Here is a 20,008-nt window from a genome sequence, read left to right as displayed (position 1 = left end):
CTGAGGGTCTTTTTTGGGGGGATATTATATTGTTTTTATTTTATTTTTCATTGACTATAAAACCCCAGAACTATTTAGTAGACAAAAGATAACTTTTGTAGACAGTTGTAAGAAAAGAAAAGGATTTATTTAGTGTCCCTAAAAATACATAAAGAGATAAACCAGAATCTTGGGCATGTGCTTTTTTTCTCAGCTTGAAGATTTTATTATTCTTGAAACTAAATTATTTTGTGGGGGAAAATGGCTGGAGGGGAAAAAACAGACCGTAGAAACTCTCTTCTTTGACTAACTTTTGTGACTACTCTAAATTGACCATTTGTTTCCCTGACTAATCTCTAAACAGAGGGCATATCCCTTTCACTTGCAAAATGCTCTCACACAAAATGAATTACCTTCCCACCACCCTGGTTACTTGCCAGGAGTACTTTATTTTTCCACTAGGAAAAAGAAAATCAGCTTGTATTTTTCTTGCTAGAGCCTTCTGCATTTTAATTCTGAACTCTGAATGAACATCAGAGGGGCCTTATGATGTTTTGCACAAAAGTGCCTGTGTTCATAGTTTTACTCAGGGCACCCAAAATAGCATGCAGTAAGCAGTGTCATACTGTGAGTTTTCAAAAGTAAAAGCAGAAGTGACTTATACTGGCAGGAAGCTGTAACTCTTAAACCTTTCTGAGGATCTGTGAAGTAAAACAGAACTTCTCCGCATCACTTTTCATTCAACTTTTGCAATACCCACTTCTTTATACCTAGAAGGCCCTGAAGTTACACAGGTAAGATATCTATATATTTTTTTCTTTATTAGCTTCTAAAATCAAATTTAAAACATTCATCTGGGTGTCTCCAGTGCAAAAACTACAAAAGGCAAAGACAAACCCAGAAACACTCAAAACCTCTAGAAAGAGAAATCTGCTTTTGTTGTTTCCTCAGAGTCCACCTTCTAGCTTCTATATCTGTAGAATTCCAACTTCCTAAGTTGGATTTACCAGAGGAAATAGTTACTTAGCCTGTTTTGTGTTCAACTTACACATTAAAATTTTCACATTGATTATCAGTCTGTTTTTCCAAGCCCAACACTCTGACTAAGTGCTTGTGATTACTTCAGCTACACTCATGCAAGTGATTGTCACTAAAATGTGTTTACAGTTTCTGAGGGTGATATCAGGAGGAGGGAAAACTCTCATGTTTTAAAGGAAATACTCCATGTCTTGATACTCTTCTTCTTAATGTAACAGAAACAATATCTTTTGTCTTGTTTCCATTGACATTTCTGTTCTCTTTTCTCTTTATAATCCTACACCTAACAACTGCACTCTTTCAGATCACAAAAAAAATATATGCTTCTACTTTTGTCAGATCTGGAGTGTAAAATGATAGCTTGTTAATAAATAAGATTTTCAAACAGCAGTGCAGTATATATACTAGCAAACTGTTAGCATTGTATGTTTCTTTTGTAACCCTTCTATTAGGATGTATAACTAGAATTTATTTTTCATGTTCAAACTCTTCAAATAGACTGTAGCCAAGAAACAACCAGTAGCATTATAGCCCAGAGATATTTAATAGCTGTTGACTTATTATTAAAATGCCAAATATCTGTCAGCTTGTTCATTTCTACAAATTATTTTGGTATGAAACTGTTGGGAATTACACAGTTTTTGGATTATATCATTATTTTTTAATAGATTGTTATTTAAAATTAGTTATGGCTGCAAAAGCACTCCAGATAAACTACTTTTATTTTATACCTGGATAAATTTGTACTAAGGTGCAAAAATTGATCTGTGGACTCAATTTTAGGAGTCATAATGATAAATTTCAATGTTCAGTATTTTTTGTGTTAAAAGTGTTGAAGCAAGCACTTAAATAAAATGAATATAGGGCTGTGTCTGGAGTTCAGACTACCTGCATTTTTACAGAATAAAAAAAATGCATTGATGTAAGAGCTAGCAGATAATGAAAATCCAGTCTTGGAATTATTTTTTAGGTAATGGAGAGAGGATGAAAGAGAGACTTGCTCACAAAATACTCTAAGAAAAGTAGCTTAAAATTAAAGAACAAAGTCATAAATATATTATGGAAAGCCATGCATTTTTAGAAACAAAAAGCAACTATTTTTACCCTGTCTAAAGTAATTTATGAAATAATAATGTGCACTTCGCATTCAAAACCGCAAAAATGTATAATATCTCAAAAATGGACTCAATATACTTCTCAGTATCATAAGTTTTTACAATTCCCAACATGAAGTAAATTTCAGACAATATCAGCACAATTTGATATTAAAATAAGAAAGCAATATTTCATATGTTATACAGGCAGATTTTAATGATGCCCATGGTTTAAGCTGCCTGCTAATTCTCATCATTAGCCTTTGGTTTATTTTCTTTACACTTTATAATTCTTTTGGATGAAATCTCTATTGTGTAGTCTTTGCATCACATTCACTGTACATATATTTGAAAACTTCTTGTTTAGCTTAATCAGAAAGATTTGTCTATTTCTTATATCAATCGAATTTAAAAGACATAATTTTGCCAACAAATCTAATGATAGAGTAGACAATACAGAATTAAAGTGTTAGTCCCTTTGTAGGTGAAAACCATTATTTTCCTTTTACTCTGTAAGTCACAGAAAGTTTTGCTTTCTTCTACAGGCAGTAGAGATAGGTTCCACCACAGTCCCTTAATTTTTTTTCTATTTCAATTTTATTCCAGCTCCTTTGATGCTAAAGAGAGAGAGGCGTAACACAATGTCTTTCTTATCTGTCCTTCCTATCTCCTTCCCCTAACAAAATATTTATTTCTGAAAATTAATGACTCAAAGGGCCAGAGAGTGTGCATGGTATCCTCCGCTATCCTGGTTATCCTGGATTCATTCCAGACCCTGCTAAGTAGACAAGGTACACATCCATTACAGAAGAAGTTGATGTAGATGGGACAATCTCAGCTAAACCACACGGGACAGACCTGGCAACATAATTGTGTTTTGGATACACAAAGCAAGGTCTCCTCCACATGTTCATTGCCTGTAGCATACAAGAAATTGCAGTTTCTCCTGCTGACAAGATGTAACTGTTAGCTATGTTTGCAAAAGAACATTGCTGCCAGGCTTTCTATCAGGGACACAAACATAGTGAAGACCTTGTCAATGGAAGGTGGTATTAAAGTAGAATTCCTCATTCCCAGGCTACCTGACCTAACTGTTATAGCAAACTGCTTTTGATACAACAAAATTAAGGATAAAGGATATTCAACTAGGAAAAAGGTAGGGAAAAAAGAAAGTAAAACCTCAGACTTTGTATCTGCAAATACAGTACTGGAACTAAAAATATGATAATACCTGAAACAAGATTACCAAGGCTATCTTATATGTTCTGATACAATGTTAAATCTGGGAAGGGCAAAGTCTTTTTTTGCATTGGCCCTATATATATTTTTATAACTTATGAGAGACCATTTTTGCAACCTTAAAATTGCTACCTAAACACTAGAGGAAGTGTAAGATGTCACTTAACATTTTCCTCTTTTCTTTTACTTTTTACATGGAATTATGATACACCGGAAGCCAAAACACATCCTAGTAAATTATAGAATGTAAATAACAAAAGAATAACTGAATTAAGTGACTCAACACTGTCTTTATGTATTGATTGTGATTAAAACCTAGCCAGGATACAATATATCTGCAAAATAAACTATTTTCAGTATTTTATAGATGTTTTAGACAGTGGTAAATAAAATAGAAAATTAGAGTTCTTGAAGTCTTATTTTGCTTGATGATTTTCTGTTTAAGATTGTTTTTACAAGTATATTAAGCAATATTATATATTGCTAATATATTTAAAAATATTTCAAATGCTTTGCCCTCATTGTCATGCAGCATAAAGTAGGTTTGTGGCTTTTCATTGTTAACATTCTGATGATGTAGTCAAACTGATGAGTTCGTTTTAAATACAAAGGTTACAAAAATTAAAAAGGGATTTAAAGAAATGAGTCTTGTTAAATCGTGAAGACACTGTAGTTACCCACTCCTTTCCCTGTAGAGAACTATCTAAGAATGGTGAATAAGACATCTAGAGTATATGGGGAAAATCAGCCTTCCACAGTTCATAAGCAGAAGTGGGATAACGCAATCTGTCAAAAGGGGTCAGAAAGAAAAAAGAAGATCGAAAAATTTGCAAAACAATCTGTATTTTATTAATGTCTCTTTATGAATTTTAAACTGTTAAATGAGATCTAGCCATCCCAAACAATTTACTGGGAGATGGAACAAGGATCTCTGTCTTATCTTCCTTTGCAAATAAATTGTGGTTCACTGCATATAGTTACAAGTGAACAGAGTTCACTCCCTAGAAGTTTCACCCACAGTGAGCAAACAGGGTATCCAAAAACTGAAAAGGTGTGAATCTTTGTTAAATCATTAATCTCTGATTTCTGGATGATTGGAAACATTCTGAAAAATTCAAGAAATCTGCCAACAAACTTCATAAATAAAGCAAGAAACTTCACAAACAAAATCATAACACAGCAACATGTAAGAATTTATACAATCCAAAATACTCTACATATTTTCTGCAATTTTTAAAGAAATTTACTAAAAATTGTAATACAAGCACACATGCTGATAACACAAAAACATGCTCTGTGTTACATGTTGGTATAAGCATATTCATACAACCTGCTACAGAAGCTCCCTAGTGTCCTGATGTCCTGTATTTCTGAAAAAGATGGAAACAAATTAGGATCAGTCCTAACTTTGCTTACTTTTTGACTTATCTATGAAATTTGAAGCAATATGAAATGGGATTTGCTTTTTCTCTAAATGGAGAGAATTTCTTCTCTCATATTTCAGATGAAGAAAACAAAAAGAGATCACTATCCAAGGGTCCATGAGCCACAGAAATTTGTCACATTCATGACATCCTTCCCAGGTGCTTCAGCTTCCCATAGAGCCTACAGAAAACTTCAGGGAGAGAATAGAAAGGAGGGCATGTGCTAATATAGTGCAAACTGTAAAGCCTCCATCTTTGCTAAGAAATTAGAAACCAGTACTAGTTTTGATTACTACCCTGTTCAACCACAAACAGCTGACTTCTCACTCTGTCTTTCTCCATGTGATGTAGATAGTCGTTGGAGAAAATTAAGGGAATTGCTGGTACTGGTTTTGTATATCACTGTGATATGTATTGACTAGGCCAAAATTTACCCTCAGCACTAATTCCCAATGATAGATGAGATAGAATGATTTATGCTACTTTATATCCCCTGAAAAATAAAAAAGATGTTTCCAGACAAATGAGGATGGCAACTAGACTTAAAGCACAAAAATGTAGTATGTGTATTGGTTTTCCCCTAACATCAAATTTAACATATAAATTGAATTGGTTTCAAATGCCAGGTCATTAGATAGCTGGTATACATGGCTATTTTCATAAAAGACTGACCCAGAAAACATATAAATAGCATTTGGAAATGACGCATAGAGACAAACTGTGATGATTGCTCAGCTTTTCACAAGCATGCTTTCAGGAGTGTGCAAATGTTATAAAATTAGACCCATTTTCTGGTGCCTTACATGCAATTTTCTTCTACTCACTTCATCTCAGCTATTTTGTTAAGTGATCATATTATAAAAAGATTTTTTCCCACTTATAGATTACGGGAAAGCAGAGCCTGGACTCAAAGACTCTCGCAGTTTAAGACCAATTTGACAGCGTGGAGACTAAATGGGCTCAGTTACCTGAATATTTTAATCAGACCTATTTTACAAGTGACACTACTCCTCTGGCCTGCAGAGTTAGGCAGGGACATAGATGGTACAGGTCAGCAGAGCAGTCCCCACCCTGTGGTATTCAGTCTTGGATGGGTCTCTCTGATTCCCTCTTAGATTCCCCCCACATGTACACAAATAGTTTCTCTCCTCACATGCTTTTGGGGTCCCTCCTCTATGTACCTCTCTGAGCAACCTAAGTCCCATCAACTACTAGTTCCACAGGCAATATTTGACTATGATTCCTCATTCAAATACCCACAGACCATGCCTCTGGCTATTATTGGGCCCTTCTGAGCTTTTCTCCTCTGCTGGTGGCTCCTGCAGCCAGGAGCAGCTAGGACAGAGCAGCACTGCAGGCTGCATGCAGTGGGAGCCCAAGCCCCCCTCAAGGGTCAACACAAGGCTGGATCCTGAAGCATCCTCATTTGATAGGCAGAGCTAGTTAGTTTCCCCATCACCTTCTGAGCAACCCAGACATGCAACTGCTTCCTCTTAGCAACCCAGAACTAATAAAAAGAAAGAAAAAACTTTTAATATTCTGAGTCTTTAAAGACCAAACCTAAGAATTAACCTAAAAAAACCCCTAATAGTTGAATTAAAAAAAAAAAAAAAAAAAAAGGTTTTCTCAGTGGATAATATTGTTTATTTCTCCAAGTGAAGCTACTCTCTCAGAAGAGAAGAAAATAAGGAACAAGAGCTTACTCCCAAATGTAGTGTCTACAAGAATGGGTTTGTGGCATATATGAAGCATTCAAAGACACTCTGAAATATAAATTTATATTCACATTTGCCAGATATATTATACAAACTGCAATAGTAAATAATTTTAAAGATGTGAATAACTGGTAAGTTGTAATAAATCATGGATTTTTGCTTTTCTCTCCATTGGGTTTTGCTTTCTTATTCCTTTTTTTTCTGACAGATAACCTCTCCAGAATAATAGCTGATTTCTAAGTGGAGAAATACTGCTTAAGTCTGAGCTACTACGATCTGATTCAGTCCATTTTGATTCAAATGAAAACAAGACAGCACAGCAAAAAATGTTGCATCATAAAAATGATGGACTATATTCCTGAGCATTAGTAATCATAAATGTCAGAGAGAGTAAAAAGTACACTATTTCAGAAGAATATCTCAAGATACACTCTTTTGGAACAATTTAAGTGGCCTTTCACAGGCAACAACTTTAGATTTCTAGGAATTCATAATTGTTGCATGTAGGTTTTCTCTTTTTTATGTCTTGATATGTTGGAGTAATGCTCACAATACCTAAACCAGGGAAATGAAATTAACCTACAGGCTGATATGGTAGAATCTTTTGGAGAATTAATTGATGTCAGTAAAAGACTGAAATCATATTTACCTGTAATGAATGCAAAGTGTGAGATTTTTAATGTTTATGTGACAAAATCAAAGGAAACTCTGAAGTGAGGTAATAAGGAAAATTTAATTATGCTTCAATGTTTTCTCATATCCGAAAGTTGGATACTTCTTCTCTTTCTACATGACATAACATTTAGGATTTACACACGATAATATGACACCATAATATTATGGCTTTACAATCATATTGATAATAAATCTTAGTAATCACATGGAGGGAAAGTATTCTGGCAATCAGCTGTGTTAAGCAGAGATGCAAAATGTTTAGGCAAAAAGTCATCTGAAGTTTTATTGTTTGTTGTTGTTTTTTTTTTTTTTTAATCTACTGAAAAATACGAAGAAAAGTCAATTCCTTTGGACAATGTTATTCCTCTAGCCCAGTCTAGAGACAAATGATTTAAAAAATGTTCTTGTATTATAATTCAAAGTAATCAATACCAAGAAGATAAATAGCATATTTTTTTAAGAATTTCAAACATTATTTTAAATTAGTTAATCTATGAAACAACTTTTTTCTGGTGTAATTTCCTTTACTGGAATAATTTTTCTCTACCTAAAATGAAAAACATTCTGAACAGAGGGATTGTGACCTGTTTGTAGATGTCTTTAAGTAATTTATTAACTCTGGACAGAAAGAGAGTGATTTAGACTCCACATGCTAGTTACCTTTCTTACACTGTTGTAAAACACAGACGCTTTTCTCTTTCCACTGACTATTGAGGGAACCTGTGTTATACTAGGTATTTAATTTTCAGGTGCTTAAATTAATAAATGCTGTCTCAAGAAAAAATGGGAACCTGAGGCTTTATGTTATTAAGAGGAAAAACACTATCAGTGCCATAAAATAAACTTTCACAGGTATGAAAAAAAAATTAGATAAAGTCTTAGGTTATTACCAGACCTACAATATCTATGAGTTCACAATAAACACTGTAATATTTCATTTTGTAGTCACTATTTTTCAATAAAAGAATTTTATTCCAATATGATGGTTTGTTATTCTGGTGATAAAATTAATTTTATACCTCATTTTGCAGTTGTATTTAGCTGACAATGATTCTAGGAGTAGAATTAATTGACACAAATATTATTAATAAGGGCAATGTAATAAAATAGTAAACAGGTAACAAGTAAAAAGATAAAAAGAGAGGAAAAAACCACAAAAAAGCAAAATAAACATTTTGGACAGTGATATAGCTTGTTAAAGTGACAGTGGGTACTGAGGAAAAGCAGTGGATGTTTTTTACTCAGCAGAAACTGTGAATAAGTTTGATTTAACTGAGGTGAGAGGCTGCAAATTGATTTCTTGATTCATTTAGGACACAGTCAGAGGCAGCATATAGAAAACCCTGGAGAGAAGAGGGCAGCTTTATTGTTTCCTTCCTTAATAGGTATAAAAGGTTGGAACTCTGTCAAGTGGCAGCAAGTTCATCTGTGTAAAAGACACTGTAAGGTATTTGCCCATGAGACTCATGGATTGCCTGATGCAAGGCAGCACCATGGGTGAAGCCTCAGCAGCTGCTGATGGCTTGCTGCCTCCCACAGCTGGGGGAAGGAGATAACTGGGGTTCTGAGCCAGCCCTGCTGCCAGTCACACCACTGAGCTCAGGCATGCAGGATACAACTGTGCTGCTGACTAATCACGGGGGATTTATTAGTCACAACCTGGTCTGTCTTGCCTGATATTGCTTCACGAAGTTAACAGTTAGTTAAAGATTAGTTTGAAATTCCTTCACAATCAGTTATAACTCAGTTTAAAAAAAAAAAGAAAATCAAATGTAAAGATTTATATTCCCACATCCTCCTCTCAAGAGGGGAAATTAATTTAAAGAAAACAAATTTTGAAAAATTAAAATCTTAAATTAAACTGTATAGTTTTCACATACAAAACCCTCTGCCATAATTTTTAAACACCAACCTAATTATTAATAATGGTCGTGAAATACCACAGAAACAATTTTCTGTTTTTCTAAAAAAAGTTTCTTTCTAGTACCTAGCACTGATGACACAATGACTTAAAGATTTTTAGAAGGCATACCTCAGCAGTAATGGCTTTATATCTTCAGGACAGTAGTTACCTAGCTATAGACATGTAATGGCAAGTTTGCATACAGGTCTGTAGGTTTAAAACTATTTATAATTTTTTTGAAAAATAAGTTACGTATACAAATATATAAAAGATAAACAATCTGATAGCATGCCCATTAAATCACATATAAGCTCTTCAGATTGCAAACATAAGTTGGTGTTCTTTTTTTTGTCATTTACAGGGTCATAACCTGGCTGTACAGGAATAGTCCACCAGTGATGCTAATAATGTGTTAAGTGTTGAAAGCTATTTTATACTATGAACTTCTGAACTAGTTCTAAAAGTATCCATATATTTAATTCCTGTTTTGTTTTTCAGTAGTCATAATGCACTCTAACTCTTCCATTTCTGCATCTGTGATAAAGAAAACAAAAATAATTATAGTTTCTTTCACTTGTAATTTTCTTGCAGGTTACAATTATAGCAGGAGAAATTTTTTGCCAAGATTTGCAATTAATCTGTCGTTTGCTGATAGAATCAAGTAAAACTTATGGAGTTCAATTTACTCCATTGAACTCAAACCCAGACAAAGACCTCTTTCTATAAAGAATATCAAGAAAGATCTTAATTATCAGATGGATTAAGGGATTAAGCTCTGAGTATTTTCTATTTTGCATTGTGATATTTATATATCAGCTAGGATATTGTGCCTAAATAATATAAATTATATTATCTTAAAATTATATTTTTCTTTCAGTTATTTTCATCCCTTTGCTTCTTACACAGAAATAAACTCCGTAGTTTTGGGGATATTGTAGAAGCATTCTAAAGAGAAATGAGCTTTAGGATTTAGATGTAATGGTGTTGGAAGTAGTTCTTAGATATTGTATTAAGTTGCTCAATATACTCAGCACTATAAAAGAAAAAGCCCTGTGACATGAATAGTTTAACCTCAGGCTTCAAAAGAAACCATATTTATTAAGGAGTTGAAGCCATAAACATGCTGCAACCATCCCAGTCACCATCCTACCTTATCAGGCATTTTCTCCCTTCAAACCTTCTCCTCTATTGTACAAGTAGTAAATAACCTGGGGAAAAAAAAAATCAAACACCTTTTTAGTTTTGGAGTTTATTTCTGAGGGTTTTTTGTTTGTCTTTGTTAGTTTGTTCAACTCATAGCATGCAATGTCTCCATTCAAAGAACAAGAGAGACTGATGGGGCAGCAAAAGGGTCTGGTGTTAGATAAAAGAGAGGGAAAAGGCAGGCTAAAATCACAATGCTATTGAAAAAAGTTGTTAAACTCTAAGCAATAAACTGCAAACTATCCTTTAAGAGGATAGCAAAAGAGCAAGGAATTCTTCTAAGGGGGTAAAAAGGGGACTCTTACAATTCATTAGCCATTAATCAAAAAACTCCCCTGAACTCTCAATACTGAACAATGTTCTACTGAAAGCCGGTGGAAGTGCTCTTCAAGGTGAAATGCTTTCATTACAGAGGAATTATGTGCCCTGTATATTAAATCAGTTGCTGTTTCCACAAAGATGGTGTTGTAAGATTGAGCTGTAAGAATCGTGATAACAGATCATATTTTGGTTTAAGGTTGCCCTTTCACAAACCTTGCTTGGTCTCTGTTTGATCCTAGCTGCAAGTAGTTCAACATCCAGTTTGTTGTCAGTTTTTTGGAGAAAAATCAAGTGATGTGATCCTCAGATAAAAATACCTGCCATCTTTTCCTGTTTGATATGAACCAACTGGAATTGTAGAAGATAATTTCTTTCCCTTCTCATTCTCTTTCACAGAGAAACATATTTCTTTTCTCTTGGAGGTTGTATGTGAATGTTTTATGCAATTATTTCCTTTACTTTTGCCTTATCCTTCTTGACACTATTTCAGCAACAAGTAGAATCAACACATTAGATTTATTTATTACTCTACAGAGTAGAGCTTATTTTTAATGTTCTACTAAGAAAGCTTGAAACTCTTGTATTTCTTCATTTGGAAAATGATACTTTGTATCCAGTAGGGATTTGTTTTGTTTTGTTTTCATATTGTTGTGCTAATGTTCTTAGAATTGATAATGGCCCTGGCCCCTTCCCAGAGAGGGGGATTTCTGTGCTGTGTTAAAGGTTCCACAGTACCATGCCAATACTCTGTCTCTCTTTCTACTCCTTTGATGCTACACAGTGAGGGTGAAATAGTACAATAACATAATCAGCATTAGCGACTTCTATTTTGAGTCTTACTTTAGTTACGGGCAAGAAGGTCACAAAAGTAATTTGAAGGAAAATGAGAGTGAAAATGTACAGAATTTACTTTCCTGGCTGACAGGCACTGGCAATAACAGCAAGAACTCAGGACTAAAATATTTTTATTACTCTTTTGTATATGCTCCTCAAAACCATGAAACCAGGGAGTAATCTCAGTTTCTCTCCTTGAATTTTCATCCAGTTGTATAAGTACTTTGATTTTTTTTTAAACAAAGCAGTAATGAAATTATGATGCATTACTGAATGAAGTTTCAATCCAAGCTAAGTAAGAACAAGTCTGTATATTGCCAACACCTTACATAGGAAAGGAATATGATGTACTTTGTGAAAGCAGTTAAGTTTATTTCTGTGATTTAGACACTAGCTTTAAGAATGACCTTTTAATTCTGAGTGTCTAGAGGACAGATATTTTCATTAAAATTAATGCTTACAGTTGAAAACTAAATAGGCTGTAGCATGCACAATACAAAGTTCATATACTCTGTAATAGCCTTTGAGAGAAAAAAAATCCAAAACATATAACCAAAAGAAGACCCAAGCCCATATATATATATCAGAATTCAGAATTACAGAACATTTTCTAATAAAAAAATATTTTCCATAAGAAATTTCTAAAAACTCATAACGTGCTGAATAGCAGTGGAGGTTGAAGAAGGAAGATGAGAGGAAATCTGTCAGCAAGGCAACTGCCTATGTTATCTCAAAACTGATGAGAAGTTCCTGGACAAAGCAAAACTTAACTAAAATCAGAAAAAACAACCAACCAACCAACCAACCCTTCTATTACTGTATGAGACAATATAGAAATTCATGATTGTGGCATATCTGTTTCTTGTTTTCTTGCACTTTTTTTAACAATATTCTTTTTATTTGTCTGAATAGTTTTCCATATCCTGTTGCCTCTCATGCAATTTATCTACTCTTTATAAGTCCCAGACAGGAAACTATAAAAGGACTAGAACTGCCTGGAATGATCAGAGATAACTGGAATGAGTCAAAATATAAATCCAGGGATAAAATCTAATGACATGATGAGCTCTCATCCAGAGAGAAATATAGATGTCAATCTACTCCTTGAATTAAATATGCAGAGAAAACTTACAGGTTCAATATCCTATTGAAAGCTGGAACTAGAATTAAAATACAGGGAAAGAATGAAATGAAGCAACACAGAATAAAGCTGTAGTGGCAATTCCCATTTGAGCTGATCTTTTCACACGTATGATTAAAATAAATAACTGTTGTACTCAGGAATCTCATAAAAATGTAATACAGAATTCATTAATTGAGGGAATTAAATGAAATAGAATTTGTTCTCTAAGACATCTGAAGTTATAGGTAGATTTGATGATTAAAATTTCCCTATCTATTTACTAGTGTAATGTTCCCAAAGAATGTTTATTATATCTATAATATTTACCAATGCTATTTAGAGAAGTTGCAATGCAGCAGGACTGGTTTACGATTTCAATCTGCCCAGTTCCTAAATGTGGCATAAAGCAGAAGGTGTGGGGAAGGAGGGAAAAATTAAACAGACAGAAACAACCTGTTACTGTTCTCAGTTAGTGGTGATCTTAAACCAGTTTTAAGATTTTCCTATTGTGATCAAGAAGCTGAGAAGTAGGGAATTGTCTGAACTAAGCAAACACATAGTTATTTGTTATTACTTAATTTTGTCACATTCATCTTGACTCCACCCAGTATAATTTTTGACTAGGCCATACTCAATCCAAAAGTATGCAGTGACCCTAAGTAAATCATGATACCCAGGACAAAATGATGTGGTTCATTACACAATTGTTCTAAAATTCAATTGTTCCAAAGACTTCTCCTTCAGTCTTGCTGTGCCACATTTGGTTCCCTCAGCACTGCTGCCGAAAATTATATCTGTGGAACGGGAACAGTAAAAGTTGACTCCAGTCCCATTGTTTTCACTAGATTGTAAAAAGGTATGCCATCCTCTCTTTCTGTTAAATCCACATGGTTTTATGGAGCTTAACAGCTAAATTTGGGATTTTTTTTCCAAAAAATTCTTAATACATTAATAGCATAACTCAGAACCTTTATTAACACTACTGTTACCATACCCTGGTTTCATGTTCCTTTTCATTCTCCTTGACTTTTTAATGGACTTACTATCTAACATACAAATTCTTTTGAGATAGCTTGGGTCAATTAAAGCCCATTTTTCACTAACTAAGGAACTGACTCTTGTTTATTAAATATATATAATCCATTGACTTTACAGACCTAAATAATTTAAGATCATTACTGTCTGCAGGATATGAGTTCTGGCTTATATAAACCAGTGAATTAAGTCTTTGTCCATTGAGTTACTATGGCAACTTCATGGACTTTCCAGTTTCAGTTGGCTTGCAATGAATTAAAGTCAGAAACTCAGACAGACTCCTGAAAGAAGGGGAATTATGTGGACAAAACTGGCTTTAAAGAAGTGAGATATCCATAGAAACCTATTACAGTAATTTCTTTTGTAAAAACTTATTTGAGGGGGAAATTTAAACATTCTGATTAAGTGAATCATGAGATCTCTGAAAATTCATGCATATTCGTATGTTTGTATGCATTGAAGTTATCCACTCACCTGCAAAGGAACGAAAGAATGCTCTAGAGTCTGATGAAGGAAAGGAAATGTCTATGAAGCAGGCATGTCAATGGCCAGGTCCAAGGCCAAGACGTGGTTTAAAAATATCCACTCATTTCAATGAACTCTGAAGCACAGTTTCTTCACTGAAAACTTTCACGTACCGCCATGAAGGGATTAATTTTGAAAGAAGTACCCAAATTCTTGCACGTAACTTTTAGAAAATATGAGGAGATCTCCTATATCCTATGCTGAGATTTTATCAAAACATTGCTTTCTGGAAGAAATTCCCCCATATCTCTCACAATCATAGTAATTAACGCAGTGAGGGATGGGCATTACAATCCATGCTTTTTTTTACTGCTCTTCTTCATGAGTTGCTGGTTGAATTTACAGAGATATATAGAAGTTACTAATATAAATTGTTAATGGTCATAGTAGAAATAGTCATGGTCCTATTTTGCCAACTAAAAGCCATAAGTCTCTAATTTTTATAGGCAAAATTCCAAGATCAAATATTGGTTATTATTTATTGGTTTCTATTTAAGAAAATCAGTATAGATAATGATATGAAACTAGTTGTATACATTCAATTTTACTCATAATATGTTTCAATTATTTTCATATTTTCAAATTTCATTTTGTTTGGTGTTGTTTATTTTCTGGATTGTGTTTTTGTTTTGCGGGTTTTTTAAAGTTTACCTTGTTACTTTGTTTCTTTATTCAGATTTTTTTTCCAGGAAATTTCACCTTTACATATTCTTACTTAAAATAAACACACAAATCCTGAAAATGTCAGCTCTTTAAACATGTATCATCTGTGGAAAAATTTGCTATTTGCAAAGACCTCATGTTTCTTAGGTCAATTCCCAAATCTCCTCCTTGTCAACAGAATTCTTCATGGACCCTTGAAATCTGCTCAGATTACTTCTGCCTTCCATGAACTCTGCTCCTTTCTTGACTGCAAAACTTTCTTTTTGTAATATGTGTTGGGCCACATTATCATGAAGGTCTGAGGACAATAACTTCTGTAGTTTTTTTAGTCCTTTCTCTTACCTCCTTTGTTCTGGAGGAACTACTTTGACCCTGCAGAACATCACACTAATGTCATAGCATCAACACCAGCCTTTGGTGTTTTTAATATTATTTTTAAGAAACTGGGGGAGTGCTTCACAATTAACAGAGTACCTAGCTTCTTTCTACCAAACATGAGGCTCTTGCACTGAATTTTGGCAATTCCTACATATTTCAGAGGAAAGGATACAAAACCAAGCAGAAGTAATATTTCTGAATAACTTCAATTTAGCTATACTGGATATATCTATAGATTTTAGCTAAGATATTAAAGATGGGTAGAAAATTGAAACATGCAAAGGACCTGTCTGTTAGTTTCCTGCTCAACAGCAGTTTGCACTAACCAGAAGGCAAGTTATCCACTGAATGCCTCCTCTGGACTGGAAGGTCCCTGGCTCAGCACAGTTTGTGCCCCTTTCTGATGCAGGTCTGACTCCATTTACAGATTCTTCCTTTCTTTCCTAGTCACTACATGAAAATCAAGTCTTACATTTGAAACATCAGACTCTTCTAGTCTCTCACTTCTTGTCACTTACCCCTCACCATGGTTATTACCATACTAAAGTCATTCTAGCCAGGATTTACTTTTTGTGTTAACTCCTCCTGTTTCTGCCTCCCTCCTCCATCTGCTTCTTGGCTCAAGAAGCTTCTTCGATTGAAAGAAAGAGTAGGTGATGAAGTTTAAAAATGTTGAGTATGATTGTGCATTTTAATATTTTTGTAGCACATGAAGTATTGAGGATACCTGCTCAGTTGGAGATACAAAAGCTAAGGCTACAAAGTGCATAAGAGCTCTTGAAATAGGCAAAATTACCCTCTGAATGACTCACAGAGATTCTGGCTCAACAATATAATACAGCACAATTTATTTTTTACAATAGGCTTCTATGAAGTAAAATATCAAAAGAAATCTGCACAGAGAGGTCTGTTTGAGAGATAACATTGAGCAGAGAAGCAAAAGAGGCTCACACAGGTAACTAGAGGAGAATGTCACATAAAGATTATAAAGAGGGAAAAAGCTTGTCTAAAGATGCAATAAACTTATTCCAGGTGACCTATAGCAGTGGGGACAGAGCTGACAGGTGAATAGGTAATTCATTAATCTTCTGTGCAAACAGAAAAAGTTCTCAAATGAAGAAAGGGAAAAAAAGTGGGGCGGGACATTCAGTGCCTCGGCTTCTCAGTGAGAAAGAAGACCTAAATGTAGGTTAGAAATAGGAAGAATCATATTGTAGTAAGACAAAAAAATGGTCAGAAAAGGAAAGAAATTAATGAAAAGTTTAAAAAATCAGAACAGAAAATATGGAGAAATAAAAAAAAATATTTTGTCAGCTTCAAAGATATCTAGGTGTCTATCTCCTGTCAAGGGCATTGGTCCAGGAGATAAGTAATCTTGACAATAATAAAAATTACCTGAATTAACATCATCTGAATTTTGGGGGTATTTTGAAGTCTTTAACTATGTTGAATTTTTAATCCAATTTTCCACCGCTCTCATACCTTTTTGTTCTTTCTTTTCCCCTCTAAAACAATATAATACACTTGAATAATAACCAGAATGTAAGGACCCAAGATAAAAATGTGTTGAAGGGGCAGCATGCATGGGTATTCAAGGCACCAAATAGTAGCTAGGAACTTTTCAAAGGCTATTTCCTACATTGATGAAATACTTACAAAACCCACCCAACAACACAGTGCAGCCTGAGCTTGACTTTTAAAAAGGGAAGTTTCAACACAGTTTCTATGTGCTGTTCCTTTCTTATTTATGAATTTTTAGTCAAAGGGAATTAATAATTAATAAGAATGTCCAAAGATATCTTTATTTGATTCAAGGTAAGGACTACACTGAATGATAATGAAAGTAGAAACAGTATTTTTTCCCCTATTATAGGATGAAATATATTTCATGTACCAAGTAGCAACATAAGAGAAAGCAAATTTTTTTAAATTAGTAAGTATGCAAGTAATGGACAAAAATTATGCTCTGAAACATCAAAAGGCAACTTGATTATGAAGAGTGTCAAGATCTAAGTCCCAGACACTATGCAACTTTTATTGTTTAAATTTTTCTCTTTTTTAACCAGATAATATTATTTGATGTTATGTGATCATATAGAAACATCAGAAACAGATAGAAACATCTAAAGTAAAACTTATCCTCTAAAAATAGCTTTTAAGTCAAAAAGTTTTGGAGAATGCAGTACCAATAGCTAGAAAAAACATTCTTTTTTTAGAATTTGCTTCCTTTATGACTCTTATAAAAATGATTTTATTTAAAAAATGCATAATTCGCAAACCTGATGGAATTTGCTGGACTATACCCTGAAATTTTTTTCCAAACCTCCACAGAAAAGAAATCCTTTTTGAATATCTTTGACATAAAATTGATTATACAACACCCTTTTTGTTGCCTGGATGACCTAATGTTCTGTTCCTATGCTGTTTTGAACACCTCAGTGCCTGAAAAGTGCTTACAAAGTTTAATGGAATTAAATAAGAACTGCATTTTCTTGATAAATTTTTATATATGAGAGATTGAAAAAGGATATCAGCTTTTAACGTAATTGATAGAATGAGTGAAGAAAAAAATTGTTCTGGTAGCATAGAAGAACAGCGAAACATTAAAATCAGGAGTAAGGGAGAAACAAGCCTCTGATCACTGAGACCTAAGCAGAACTGAAACTGAGGTGATTCCATTGCAGTTTTCCAACTGGCTTCCACTATGGTGGTGCCCATAGATTATGTATCAGAGCAGATTTTCTAGCTTATAATGAAAACTCTTAATACTGATAAAATAAATGTTCCCTGCTATATTTACCTTATTGTTCTTTATGAATAAACAGAGAACAAATGATGTTAATGAAAAAAAACAAACAAACAAACAACAAACAATTCTCATTCCCTTTTTTTTTTTTTTAGGGTACTGTTTTCTTGAATATTTATTTACTTTACAAATATGAGATTCATCAAAGATAAACATTAACATCTGATTTAATTCTGGTTTCCCATTGACATAGACTGCATGATTTCACTTAAGGGGTTTTCTGATTTATCTCATCTTATGTGGAAAAATAATTCCAAAGCCAAACCCAACAGTTTAACAATAGGTCAAATTCTAGCAAAGAGCATCATCTTAAATGAAATGTTGAAGTTTCTTTTTATCTCATGTTTGGATGTATTAAATCTCCCCCAAAACCGTGACAAAGGTAAATTTAACATATGCAAAGAATAATTATGAATGAATGCAATAAAAGGGACTGAAATCCTGAAAAGAGTTTTGGAGCATTTCATGAAGTGTCATCTCAAAAATCATTTGGCAAACAGATTCAAGTGTGAAGCACAGAATGTGGTCCTCTACATGGTTATGCTGACAAGTGGTTCTTCAGTACTGAGTGGTATCCTGCAGAGCCGAAAATGTTCCGGTAGGATTTGCCCAGTGAATCAAACACCTTGTAATTGGATTTGCTACTTCTTACAATAAAAAGCAAATGCCAGAAGGCAAGAATTTCTGTTTTTATTGTGTACTTTTGATAGTGTTTTTAGTCAGCAAAATATTTAACCTAAAATACAAGGGTTTAGTTGTAATTTTCCATAGTGCAAACTATCTTAAAAATAAATAGTAGTCACAGTTGAAGAAACCTACAATTAAAGCTAAATGTTTGTTTATTTTTAGTGTAGAGAGTGTAGTTTACCACACCTACTGGCATAATTGAATCTTTTAGCATCTCAGCATCTGTTTACCAAATCAATTACCAAATCAGAATAAAATTCCTGAAGCTATTGAATGTTTGCAGAAAATAAACATATTTTTTCATAAAGTTAAGTAAACATTTTAATTTTTCTTTATCTAGGAAGCATCTGGACTGATGTAGGAAACAGCTGTATGGCAAAAAGTCCGTGTAAAAAGATGAAATATAATCATTAATTTACCAGTGTTTAGACAAGAGACATAGATATTCCTCTATCATTTTTCTTCCCTTCAAGAAAGTAAAGTAGGAATATCTGTGTCTAATCTGTGAAACTATTCACCAAATAACTTCATATTTTAGCTAATAACATATAGAAAAGCTATACTTCCAAAGAAGACAAGATGCCACACCAACCAGGGAGCAATTCTAAGGTTTAATTGTCTCTGGGGAAATCTACTGTATCTGTGTTACATTCTTAGTGATACCTACTGGTCCTTTTGGGGGATTTCAGTAGACTGGGAAAAAAAAAAAAAAAAAAAAAAGAGGCCTAATTTTTCTTTATTAATTTCTGATGTTGCAGATTTAATTTTGATATTATCTGAGAAAAAGTAACACAAGCATTCTCAGAGGAAGTTTACAGAAATATTGGCTTGCCTTTGGCTTGATGCCTACACAGTGTTTACCTTAACCAACATTTCTAAAGATCACCCCTGCAAAGCAAAAGCTGTCTGACAGAGAAGTTTACACCAGAAGTTTGCCCTTACACATGATGTATTTTGCAGGTGGGAATGGTGTGAGTGACTTTTTCATTGTACCCAGAGACACTTTAGGGGAGTTGGGTTGTCTTTTCCAGGTTCTCTCTCAAGGAGCGAAGAAATTACAATTACAATGAGAAGACTTGGGTCTCCTGCTGCCTTGGGCACGACTGAAATTTTTGAGGCTATACTTTCAGGTCTACATAATATGATTGATAACAGTGAGTGAAATAATGATTTCATGTTTCCATAATCATGAGAGTCTTTGTTTACAGAGTCACATCAATGGCAGCAGTCCCATAAGGGAAGTCAAACATAAGAATGCTGAACCATACACAGAAAAACTGAGCTGGTCCCAGCTACATACATCTCCAACAAACTTTAGGACAGCAACCAATTCCACGGTTCTAAAAATACTGGTAGAACATGGTTG

The 20,008-nt window shown here is 33.9% G+C and overlaps 1 protein-coding gene across 3 annotated transcripts in view; it reads left to right on the top strand.

Moving 5' to 3' along the window:
* The window catches only part of CDH19 (cadherin 19), a 112,600-nt gene that overhangs the window by 45,422 nt on the left and 47,170 nt on the right, over positions 1–20,008 (top strand). Inside the window, exon 1 of one of the 3 annotated variants that reach the window (XM_027895235.1) lies at positions 657–773. The exons of the other annotated variants lie outside the window; for them this stretch is intronic. The gene's annotated coding sequence lies outside the window, so the exon portion shown is untranslated. Of the gene's footprint in view, positions 1–656; positions 774–20,008 lie in introns of those variants that run through there. 3 annotated transcript variants of the gene reach the window in all.

This window comes from Empidonax traillii, unplaced genomic scaffold (genome assembly GCF_003031625.1).
Source record: "Empidonax traillii isolate 1590-97213 ecotype Southwest subspecies unplaced genomic scaffold, ASM303162v1 scaffold453:size478658, whole genome shotgun sequence".
NCBI lineage: Eukaryota > Metazoa > Chordata > Aves > Passeriformes > Tyrannidae > Empidonax > Empidonax traillii.
Note: the sequence above shows the minus strand (reverse complement) of the source record. Positions and strands in the feature narration are given on the sequence as shown.